The sequence below is a fragment of the Dermacentor variabilis genome, chromosome 11 (genome assembly GCF_050947875.1).
Source record: "Dermacentor variabilis isolate Ectoservices chromosome 11, ASM5094787v1, whole genome shotgun sequence".
NCBI classification, from domain to species: domain Eukaryota; kingdom Metazoa; phylum Arthropoda; class Arachnida; order Ixodida; family Ixodidae; genus Dermacentor; species Dermacentor variabilis.
The window spans coordinates 72,539,362-72,551,669 of record NC_134578.1 but is presented as its reverse complement, the minus strand read 5'-3'; the positions used below and the strand labels follow the sequence as shown (position 1 = coordinate 72,551,669).

At 46.2% G+C, this 12,308-nt stretch overlaps 1 protein-coding gene across 1 annotated transcript in view; it reads right to left on the bottom strand.

The window, feature by feature from the left end:
- The window catches only part of LOC142563549 (uncharacterized), a 57,270-nt gene extending 45,403 nt beyond the window's left edge, over nt 1–11,867 (bottom strand). Inside the window, exon 1 of the mRNA XM_075674122.1 lies at nt 11,234–11,867. The gene's annotated coding sequence lies outside the window, so the exon portion shown is untranslated. The remainder of the gene's footprint in view (nt 1–11,233) is intronic.
- Between the last annotated feature and the right edge of the window lie 441 nt (nt 11,868–12,308).

Genomic DNA, 12,308 nt, shown 5'->3' with positions numbered 1-12,308 from the left:
TATCGGTTTTAATTCAACAAAGAAACCCGGTGTCTCTGTATTAGCAGCATGAAATGGTAAATCTGCTCAATATCTGATCGCTTGGCGTAGGAAGCAAAGCATAAACATAAGAGCGCATGCTCGTGCACGGCCAACCTAAGGCAACCACGAAACATCTAAGCGGCAGGCGCAATCAAATATTTGTGATGCACCGGCATCGTTCTCGCGCATTTCAAGTCTAGTAGGCTTCAAATTACCATATGTCTACGCTAGCCTTCCTGCATGAGGCCGATGGCGCTGCTCAACACAGCGATCACTGCGGTTTGTGAACCAGCACGGTACATATGTAAGCTGTGCGCTTCGGCATTGCCTTTTTTGCCTGCGTACAGCCATAATATATGAAGGATCGCATAAAAAGAGTGCGATGCCTATTTTTGAGGACAAAATTTCCGTAATGCGTGTGAGTGCGTCGTAGTGAACGGAACAAACACAACCGAAAAAGAAATTCGGTTATCATCCTCTTTCTCGAAAAAGCAAGAGAAAACGGGCTAACGCCGCAATAGGGCCTCGCATAGTCACGCCGCACAACGTTTATAAATATATAGCCGCTGATGCGGTATGCTTGGACCATGCGGTATATAGAACAAAGATATATGTAATCCAGCACTTACCACTGCTTAGGACGCTCGCGCAGTTCGTAAACAGTCCCTTTGCTGGACAAGCGTAATTCAGACTGTAAGGTATGCTGCTATCACTAGCCAAAACTATTTTATTCAGGTGCGGAAACCTCACCCATCGAACCAAGTAGTCACGCAATGTAACCTGCAGCGAACAGTTTGAACGCTTGCCAAAGTATAACATCACAGCTCCTATCGTAGCAGAACGGTACCCACGATCACGCTGTTATGATCGTCGCGTATGTTTCCGCAGTTTAGAAATAGAGGATAATACTGCAATAAGGTCACATTAGTGACTGGAACATTCAGAAATACACAATTCAACTCCGAGGCTGATTGTAGACTCGAATATGCGCGCACACATCGCGCTGCGTGTTCTGTACGTCCACCTCAACGCCAGCAGAAATTCCGGCCATGACGCACTTAAACCACTTCAGCACGTCTCACAGAACCGTTTACTACGTAGAAGACGCACGTCATACTAAACAGACCGCACGAGCGCGAAAACAAACGCCAGAAACTGCCGCCAAGCGTATACCTGCCATGCAAAAGACCGCTTTCACCCAAGCCAGTATGGCGCTGCTCATAGGCGGCGCCACTGCGTTCACAATATGGCGGCACCTACGAAAAAACGGTCTATTGACACTTTTCAATGGTGGTTCTTTTTTATTCACTCCCTGTCTTACCGGTAGCGACTGGCATATACCACCCTGATCATGGCGTCAGGGGTCTGGTCACAAAAAAAAAACAAAAAATGCAGCTAGCCACTCCGCAGAAACCACTGGCCATGGAGCTACCTAGCAGGCAGCAATACCACGCTGAAATTGCCCGGTCTCTGGACGAGCGATTAATTACTCCTAGAGTTTTCCCGGCGACAGCTCCCGGCAATTGCAGCAGCGCGACAGCGTTACCACGGTAGCGGACAAATGTCCTACACCCCTCCCCCCCCCTCCCCCCCTCCCCCCCTGTAAGTCTCGGCTCTTTGGCCGAAAGGCGAAGACAGAGAAGGGCTGCGAGCAGACGCGCAATATCGGCGCCGCAGAACTAATCTCAACACGGCAAGGCTGAACGTTTCAGTGTAGCCCGGTCTGACCTTTCTAGAGATAAGTCTCTTATACGCCTTGCTATACGTGTTTTAAGCCGACCATATACGCATAGCGGATCGCTGTGCTAATACTGTATACTCGTTCATAAATCTCACGCGCTACCAGGGTACATTTACCGTGCTCCGGCGCTGAAGATGAGGTGACGAGGTCGGTTCCCGGCCATGGCTACCACACTACAGTAGGAGCGGAAAGCGGATACGCTTGTGTAGTTCAACTGAAATGTGCGGTCTTGGTGACGAAAATTAACCCGGAGCCCCCCGCTACAGCGGCGCCGGGAGCCCGCGCGTAAACTTTGGAACGTCAGATCCGATCAGTCAACATGGTGTGGAGCTGTTTGTATTTTATTTCTTTTGTACGATCAGGGTGAAAGTAAATATAAATGAGGCAGTCAAGGAAAAGTAACTAAAGAAAAGATTTGTCGTTTCTTCGAGCGCATAGTTGGTAAAGAATCTCTTTTTTTAACGATGTTAGGCAAAGCATGTACCTGCATAATTTCTTATGTACAAGGCGGTCTGCATATGCTGTTGATTTTGTGAGCGATGAACCATGCTTATTTCTTTGCTGCTGGGATATGTTCACTGTATCGAAACATAGGCCTGCATGCTACGTTGTACGTTCTATCCGTGTAACGAAGTATTTACCCTTCTGCAATCCCCTATGCTGTAGTGACTTCGGGAGAAAGTAGGGATGGGAATGTAAAAATTCCTCCCCCCCCAAAAAAAAGCAAAACAAAACAAAGAACACAACCATGCGATGCCATAGTGACAATGAAGCGATTCTTGGATTTTGGATAATCGTAGAAACATTAATGCAACACTGATAAATGTTTCTGCTATCGAAAAAAAAAAAGAAGCACGAACAGTGCCAGTCGATCTCACTGCTTCCTTCTGTTTAACTTCGTCCACTCTGGAAAGCCTCGCGGGTCGTATGCTTAGCCGATCGAATATTCGAAAAAAAGCGCCGCTATAATGGGCATCCCTTGCATATAGCAGCAGATTAGGGGCACAAAAAACAAAAGAAAAGAAAGTGAGCGCTTCCGCGACAAATAAGGAACTGGAATAAGGGCCTGCATTATGGAAGGAGCGCGCGCAGGATTTAAGCATAAGACGTAGGGCTACGACGCGCGGCCCTTGTTCATATATGGCAAGGCCTAGACGAGTGTGCCCGCAAGCTTAAAAACGAAGAGACAACCAATGCAGCGCGTGGATGCTGCGTCACGAAAAAAAAAAAAAGCGATAAATCACGGCCACGCTGAAAGCCTTTCTGACTGCGACGCGACGCGAAAACACGTTGATGCATCGGAAAGCCGGGCCGATAAATCACTCAAGCTCTATAGTCTCTCTACAGTGCGAGATTATGGGATGCACGTCGTTTCGGCAAACGACGAAAATCGGCTTACAAAGGGCGCTGCGCTTGGTCCCTGCGTTCCTCGCGATAAAAAAGTGCCTTGCGTAACGTGCGAAATACAGAAAGCATTTTTTCCTTGCACTAGAACGTGCTATATATATATATATATATATATATATATATATATATATATATATATATATATATATATGATGGGCCCAGCTTACTATTAATTTTTTCTGTTGGTTTTGTAAGTTCGGTAACAGTAAAATACGGAAAGAAAGAAAGACAAAGCTTATTATGCCTCACTCTAACTGTATAAAGGATGCGTAACGTCACCGGCTCAGCGGCTATAGCGTTTCCGCTGCGGCGCACGAGGTCACGGGCTCGACTTTAGACCACGTACGGCCGCATTGCGATGTGCTCGAACTCCAAAAAACGGTCGCGCGGCCATGCTTTGGGTGCATACTTTAAAGAACTACAGGCGGTCAAAATCGATCCGGAGCCACACGGCACTACGACGCACCACCTGATAGCCCGTAGGTTGTTATATAGGACGTTAATGCCCATTAAGTGTACCAGGAGACATACATAATGCCACTCTAGAGTTTGTCGTAACTGCATTTGCAATTTACCGACGCAAAGCCGTACACGTGAATTTAATGAGCACTTCTTTAATAAGCTAACAATGATTCAATAACAACATCGTCAAAGGTTCAACGCTTAAGCCAAAGGATTCAATATTCAAATCTCACGGACGCGGATTCCGAGAACGCATGTACGGTGACAGTATGGTGGTGGAGGAGGAGGAGGAGGAGGAGGAGGAGGAGGAGGAGGAAGGAAGGAAAGGTAGGGAGTTCAACCAGACGCCCGTCCATTTTGCTACCCCACACACGGGAAGGGGTGTAAGGGAAGAAAAAAAGGAGAGAGAGGGAAGAATGTACTATCGGTGTGAATACGTGCGGATGTCTATAACTTCACGCCTATAATCCGGCACTGAGGCCAGTCGCTTTCATGAAACGTAGCAGTGGTGGAAGTTTTAAAATCCAGGCCTAGCTATCGTGAAACGGAAATTAAGACGTATTGTAAACTTCTAGCTACTAATGAACACAGGTCATATACACACACTACTGAGGTGTCTCACCCCAAATGAATGGTGCGGTTTTTATTTTTTATTTTTTTGGCGGTTAGATGCTATTCAGTCACTGAATGCAATGCGGCGTTCATTAATCCCCGGCCATTGTCCGTCTCTTTTTAATCACCAGCGCTTGTTGTGTGAAACATTTTGGCAAGCGGAAGCCGAGAGCTCCAGAAACGCTGGTAAGTCTGCAATCAATCTGGAATGACGTAAGTCCAAATCGGGCGTCTGCAACTTGCCATATATAGCGCAATTTCTTTTTTTCATTTCGTCTGGCGCCTGTAACTGGCACGGAATAACAAACCCTAGTATCTCGGCAAACCTGTAACTGAGCATGTCTAATAATAAATCGAGATACATAAGTGCAAAACTAAGCGAAAGCCAGTTGTCTCACCGCCTCGTGCAGTAAGTAACTTTATCAACGTTTCGCACCTTTACAAAACAACATGCTCGAGAGATTAGCAGCTGATTACGACCATACTGTCGTCTGTCACGTTGCCAAAGCGAAGTCTGCGGAGCAGCTGTCGCTACCCACGCGTCGTATACCGTTGGACACCAAATTAGAAAAATTTTCATTATTTAACTAAACGCTTCAGATCGGGCTTTACTGGAACGACGTCTATAGCAGCTGTGTAGCGCCAAATTAATAGCAGTTCATTGCTGTGAAACGACTTTGAACAAAAGAGCTTAGAGTGCGTTTTTCCAAATCCACACCGAAAGAAAGGCACATATAACAAGTTGAGATTTACTAATATAGATAAAGTTCGTTAAATGAGATTTCTAAAGCTGCGCTCTGTAAGCAGGAACGACTAATAACAGTATAACCCGTCAAACAACCTCTTAGAAAATAGTGCTTACGTTTTTTTGTAGTATTAAATGGCCCTTGGCGACAATGCTTCAACAGTAGAGGTAAGCTTGAAAAAATAAAATGCAGTCTCAACAAAGATGTCGGAACCTACGTAAAAGCGAAGGTTTGTAGTGAAGCTTTTAGTTCAGATCTATGTGATTAACGATCGTGCGTGCCATTTTGTACACTTTAATTCTAAGCAACGTGAAATCTCATGCAATGTTTACGTTTATTAGGTTAAATGCAATGGGGCGCACGTAATTGAGGTCATTCTCATGTACATTCCTTTCACTGTTTATGTACTACACTGCTCACAAGCTACAACGAAAAGCAAACCTCAAATCAGACGGATGCACACCGTAATTTTGCAGAGATGTCACAAGGACAAAGACGATGTCTCATGAGATGTTGAACCAATATCAGCATTACGATTCGAAACCATATTTCTTTCTTATTCATATGAACGTTCGCGGACGTTCTAGAAAACTGCTTTTATGCGGAAATGTTCCAATATCCCTTCATGTCATCGGCTTTAATGGTTTAACAATTCATCGTCTGTGGAGAGCTAGCGACAAGATAGTTGCTAGAATTTTCATTTGATTAAAAAAAAAGCAAGTAAATCCAGTCATGTGTCAGTATGCATTGAAGACCGCCTTACAGTAGAGTCAGGACGCACGCTTTTTGGCATTCCACCTTACGCTTATAGCTACGAATGTCAAATGCCAATCACAACGGTGACTTACTTTATTCGCCTGATGTGCCGTGTGGTCCGCATGTAGCAGATTAACTGTGAATGTAATGTAATGAATCTATTAATATCTTACACAGTGTACAAAATATATATACATCTATTGCACAACAATACACCTACGCCCTGCAGCCTAGGAATGCAGTGGCGAGCATCAAGCGAGCGTCCCTCACTCAAGCGCATCTATGGAGCGCGTGACGGACGCGCTCAAAATTGGCAGGAATTCATTAACCTGTAAAAACAAAAACGTCTACATTTTGCATTTCTAGCAACGATTATGAGCTGCTCGGATGGCGCGCTTCAAGTCTTTCCATTGGGATCAATCGCATTACTGGTTTGGTTAAAAAGTTAAGTAGTCTAACGTACATGTTAACTTGTCTAATTACTACATCGAGTCATTTATGGCTTTGCGGTAACATAGATAAAATAATTCAAACATCTCATTCCGCCCATTTTTAAGGAATGTCGAACAGTTCGTGAAACACCTGGCATACCTCCTCACCTTCATCGCTAATTGGGCCCGCGATTAAGTTCATCATCATCATCATCATCATCAGCCTGGTTACGCCCACTGCAGGGCAAAGGCCTCTCCCATACTTCTCCAACAACCCCGGTCATGTACTAATTGTGGCCATGCCGTCCCTGCAAACTTCTTAATCTCATCCGCCCACCTGACTTTATGCCGCCCCCTGCTACGCTTCCCTTCCCTTGGGATCCAGTCCGTAACCCTTAATGACCATCGGTTATCTTCCCTCCTCATTACATGTCCTGCCCATGCCCATTTCTTTTTCTTGATTTCAACTAAGATGTCATTAACTCGCGTTTGTTCCCTCACCCAATCTGCTCTTTTCTTATCCCTTAACGTTACACCTATCATTCTATCTATCAAAGCACGCGATTAAGTTGCGTGCTTTCAAACCGAAAACAAAAGCCGGCATCTCCGGCGCAGTTCGAGCAGCATCTCGAACGCATTTCGTGAAACGCCCGGTGTAGCCGTATGTCACGCGCTCTTCCAAATTTCACAAAACTGATGGCGTCTATAGCGAGCCAGTCGATAAACGACGTCATCGATTTCACCTGGACATTGAGTCGGTACCCACCCCCCCCCACACACACACACACGCGCGTACACACGCACGCAAGCGCACACGTACGCGCACGCACGCACGCACGCACACACACACACACACACACACACACACACACACACACACACACACACACACACACACACACACACACACACACACACACACACACACACACACCAGCACAAACATGCGGCTGCGAAAGAAGCAAACGTACTGTACACGTCGGCGGTCGGGCCGCCGAGAGCTATCTTTGGTTCGATGCGAACAAACGCCAGGCAAGCAAGCACTCGAACTTTCCACTCCAACGGTCACCGTTGCCTAAACGCGCTGAAACACCGCGGGCTTCCTCGCGGCGTCAGAGGAATGCTTTCCCGCTCCGGGATTCGCGCAACATAGTAAATGTTTATGACGGCACACTCTGACGCAGTTGAACCATGTATATAAACACGGCGTCAGAGAACAGCCGCGCTGAATCCGAACGCTCCGCCGAAGCGTTCGTCTCGTCAAAACCGGCAACAATGTTTCTTTTTTTTTTTTTTTTTGTGGTTTGAGTCACGTTGGACTGTTGGAGCAACGATGGAAACGTTCCGTATCCGATTTTGGACTGTCGTTGTCTTGGGCCCGCTGTAAAGTGCGTTCCGACTGAGACCTCTGAGGTCACTCACTGAGGGCATCGAGCTCGATGGTGGCTTTTTTTAAAGGACTGCTTGTAAGCTCCCACAAAACTTGACTTTTCTTCCCCCACTACAGACTGAGGGGGGTCGCTATCTCCCGCATCCTACATAATGCATCAGCCATTTCAGTCTCTATACCGATGATCGGAGACTTGAGATAGCGATGATGAAGGGATCTTGGAAATCTTTACAAACGCACGTAAGTAACGCTGGCTAGCTGCTTGCTGGACTGTTAATTAACGTTACCAGCGCATAATTAGATAGCACACAGAAGTCGCAGCACGTAGTGATAGCCACGCGGTCCCATGTTCTCGTTTATATGGGACATGAAATCAAGGTGCATCAAATCGCCCAAAGCCCAAACCGCTGAACTTATCTTACTTGCAGAGGTCTCTTGTTTTTAACGCTTCGTTTTACAGTCAATATCTTATCGACTCGCACCGCTTTTGGTCGGTTCAATTAACCCGTCACACCCGTGTTACAAAAAAACGTGCAAAATTATTCTGTGATAAGCGGATCGTTTATCTTCAGCAAACTTGGAAAGATGTTTTTGTTTTGTTTTATTCTCTGCTTAACGCATTCATGCCACGCCGAACACGTCGGCGGACCTTCGAACCTTGTTGTTCGAAGATTGCGAAGCCCAACGTTGCATCTGTCAGGACATCATGAAAAGGTGGCCCATAGAAACAACGTTGCCCCCGAGCCTTGGTAGGAAATCCCCTTCGTTAGCGACCATGTACATATGGTATGGCTGTCGTTTGAGTGGCTCTTGTTCGTTTGCCGTTAACGATACGTAGCTGCCCATTTAATTGTTGGCATTCCTCAGCAACGGCTTAATTGGGAATAATAAGAAAAGTTACACGTTTCCTTTCGCGTTCTTTAGAAACGCTGAACAGGAAAAAAAAAAGCATCTGTCTAAGTGCGTCGCATTCAAAATGTCCTCTCAAAAAAAAAAAAAAAAAAAAAAAAGAAGTAGAAAGTGCTTGCGTGTTTAATCACGTTGTACAATGTTTCGTTAGCGAGAGAGAGAAAAGAAAGGTTAAATGTTTGATTTGTTCGCACTAAACACTGTCTTTGGAAAAAAGTAACCAATTCCTAAAAAAAATTGCACTGTAACATGCCTTTATTGAAAAGGATTATTTAGAAAAATGTAACTAAACTTTTTTTTACAACGTACGGACAAATGTTACTGCACTGTAAATCAGCATTTAACTGAAGTTAATATGAAGTTGGTAGAAATTTTAAAGAAAGTTAATATACATTTTCGTAAGGACCACATCGTACAATATGCGTAAGTGAAATAAACTGGGAACTGAAGTAATTCCCGAAACCAGGTACCTTCTAACTGACTCCAAACAAAAAAGTACATCGAGAGCCGCAGTTTTAGCAAACAGAATGCTTTTCTGCGAAGTTCAGTTCGTGCGCTTTCATCACTTTTGTTGTCTTCAACGCAGCAATTCACTTCGACAGTTGCTCTGCAAACGCCATTGTCGCAACGCGCCGAAAGAATGACAACTGTCACGGGGACGCCGCAAAATAACAGTCGCATGTGAAGCCCCCCGTCGGGACTTCGAAAACAAACCGCACTTCATTGAAACGAGAATATGCCATGCAAAAAAGCCTGGAATGACGATAATAAAGAGGCAGCTGATGTTTCGTTTAACACTTCTCAGCAGTGAGGAAAAATGAAGCGCCCATTAACTGCCGACTGAAAAATCAATACACTTCACCATAGAACTTGAGGGCTTACTTCTTGCAACTGGTACTAAGTACAAGGATTCCGGTAAATCGATATGACATTACTATTGCCTGGTCTTAAGAACGCACTTGAAACACGCGCCTTAATTCTAAATTTCGTTAGTTAGAGGATTTGTTAAGGTTAACATCGTGCTTCCGTTTGTCGAACAAGTGGTATCTGCCCCTTGGAGTGACGCAATCAGAATCACAGAATCAAGATTACTCTGTGAAAAAATCGCGCTATCTGGCACATATTTTTGCACGCGTCTCTTTGCACTATACAAGATCACGTGGTGTACGACTGCAGGTAAAACAAACCCGAACGCTACAGCCTCAAACGTGCAACTGCACGTATCTGCACGTATCTGCAAGCCGTAAGCCAACAGCATGCACCAGGAGGGGTAACGCCATAATTAGCGAATAATTAGGGGCGGGCAAACATGCGAAGTTTTGAATACGAATCGAATAATTGGCAGTAGCTGTTCGTATTCGAAAAGGAACTATTGGGTATTTTTGAATAAGCGAAACTAACCGAATATTTCGCAAAAACCGACAGTTAAATTAGGCTTGCTGTTCTCCGTGTGCTAAATTATGTATCGCAAGTTATCACAAACGACACAGGCGACAAAACTATTCCAAGTAATGCAGGAACAAGCCGGGTTATTCAAGCGTTGTTTTCGGTTTGGCCTACACGACACATGATCACGAGCGATTTTTCCATGCAGTCCGCCACTTAGTGTCCTGCCAGACTAATCGTGCAGCGTTCTTTTTTCTTTTTTTTTTTTTTGCAATATTCACTACTGGCGTGGTACGTAATCATAACGAAATAAATGTTCCTGCAGTAAATAAATGCGTACGGGCGGCACTGTTTGATACTTACTATTCGCACACGAAAAAATTCATATTCGCCCACCTCTACCAAATATACAGAATTCTTTAGTCAGTGTGTGTGTTAGCCCTCGGAGACGTTAAGATGACGCTTTTGCCGAGTACGCACATGCGTGCGACTTGCTGCGGCAATTCAAGCGTCCCCGGAAGCGTTTTAGGCTCAGGCCGCTGCAAGTGCAAGTAGGGCGCGATTTGATTTCTTTCATAACAAAAAAATAATAATAACAATAATAAAGTTCGAGAGTACTCGAATACTCTGCAGTGCACTTTGCAAGCGAAACGCGGGTGCCAATTACCGCTGGCGTTACTTTGCTCGACAAACACGATCACGGTGGCCCGTGCGCATGCGTCAATGGCTTCAGTGAGCAGAGAAGGCACACGTCGTCGCAATAAGCAAACATTCAGAGGCTAGAGCAGCCAGCCGATAAGGCAGCAATTATCCACTTCGTACGCGGCAGCTGCGAGTCGCTGGAAGCCAAGCTTCTACGCAACGATCTATGCAACGATGCCTAGCTATTATTAGTGTAAAATGTCACCGTCCATACAACTTTGCCACGCAAGTGCATCAATGTAACTAGTGAGAAAACACGATTTAGTTGCGTGTTCTTAATCGGACACCTCCGGAATTTACCTTGTTGCGCCGAGTCCTGCGTTTTGTTTGATGAGGACGACGAAAATCGAAAAATCTCTTGACGGGACCTTATGTTTTCTTTTTTCCTAGCAAGCAATGACCACAATTAAGTCAGCCAAATTTGTGACTTAGTCGTTTTTAACCCTGTATAAGCGAAGAGCCCTTCCGTAAACAGCGCTTCAGCTTGCAGACGGCTAGAGGTTGCGCTAAGCGTAGCAAGCGCCCTTATCACTCAAAGACTTCAACCTTTCGTGCACCAGCCCACCTTCAACGTTCGTGTAGTGTACAGAAGGCAATAGAAGCCACTCGGATCACGCGCTGTGCATGATCAGTGGCAGTCGCAAGAACAATTAATGTCCGCTGCGCTCACCTTTTAGTTCGCACTCCTCGACGTCGAAACAACAACGGCCGTGGGGCGCTACACTAGCGAGGCAACCACCGTCGACGCAAGCCGCCGCCGCGTCTCGCTGGCACAACCAGTTTTCGCGAGCCGGCGCGAAGGGGGTGGGAAGGGGGGGAGAAAAAGTTGATCCGGCGAAAGGAGGCTTTGGTTTACTCCAAAGGTGCACGGTGCGTTGATCTTTTCGGCCCAAACACACTCCGAGTGGATTCGAGAAGCCGGCTACAAAAAGCACTTCACTGCGGGCCGCAGCTCGTCACGTCTGGACGCACGGCACAACAAAGCAGACGACAGAGGAAGTGGGAGGGAGGGCGACGAAACTTATCGCCGCCTCCGTGCTTTTGCACTGCGGGCCGCGGGAATTTGCCGCTCGTAGCACGCGCTCGCAAACTTGCCAGCGATGAGGTGTCGTCCCCGTCGCGCTAATCCTGCAATTGGGTCGTTCGACGCGCGAGCGGCCACTGCTGCGACGAGATACGTGATCGCTTTACAACACGACAGCAACGGGGCGCTTCTCTTGCTTTTGCAGCACCACGAGAAGTCCCGGTACGTGCGGTAGAGGCGACGGCGGAAAACCACGGTCCGCTCAGTCGACAGGGGCTTCTCTCTCTCTTTCTTTTTCTCTCTTTTTTTGAGACCTCGCGCTCGTTCTCTGCGCTCCCTTCGGTTTTCCACATCCTCACCGCCCCTTTCTCCAGCACCGCCGCTGTCCCGGCATTCGGAGCGGGGCTTCATTGCTTGCTTCTCTTTCGATCTCGTTCGTTCTTTTTTTTTTTTTTCTTTTCTTCGCTTCCGGAGAGCATGTTAGGTAGGGAGAAAATATAAATAAACTAAGAAAACGGTAACTTGTGGTGCCGCCTACCGGCCATAGAGAGAAACACCGCTGCCGCTAAACAGCCTCCAAGATTACCGAGAATTTTACCATCTCGGAGGCATTCGAGGATGCCCTTTGTCTGGCAATCTCTGAGTCTACGAGACCTTCTTGTAGCCTTCGAGATTGCTCATTTTGTTATACATTGGAATTTGTGGCCTCCGAGACTAGCAA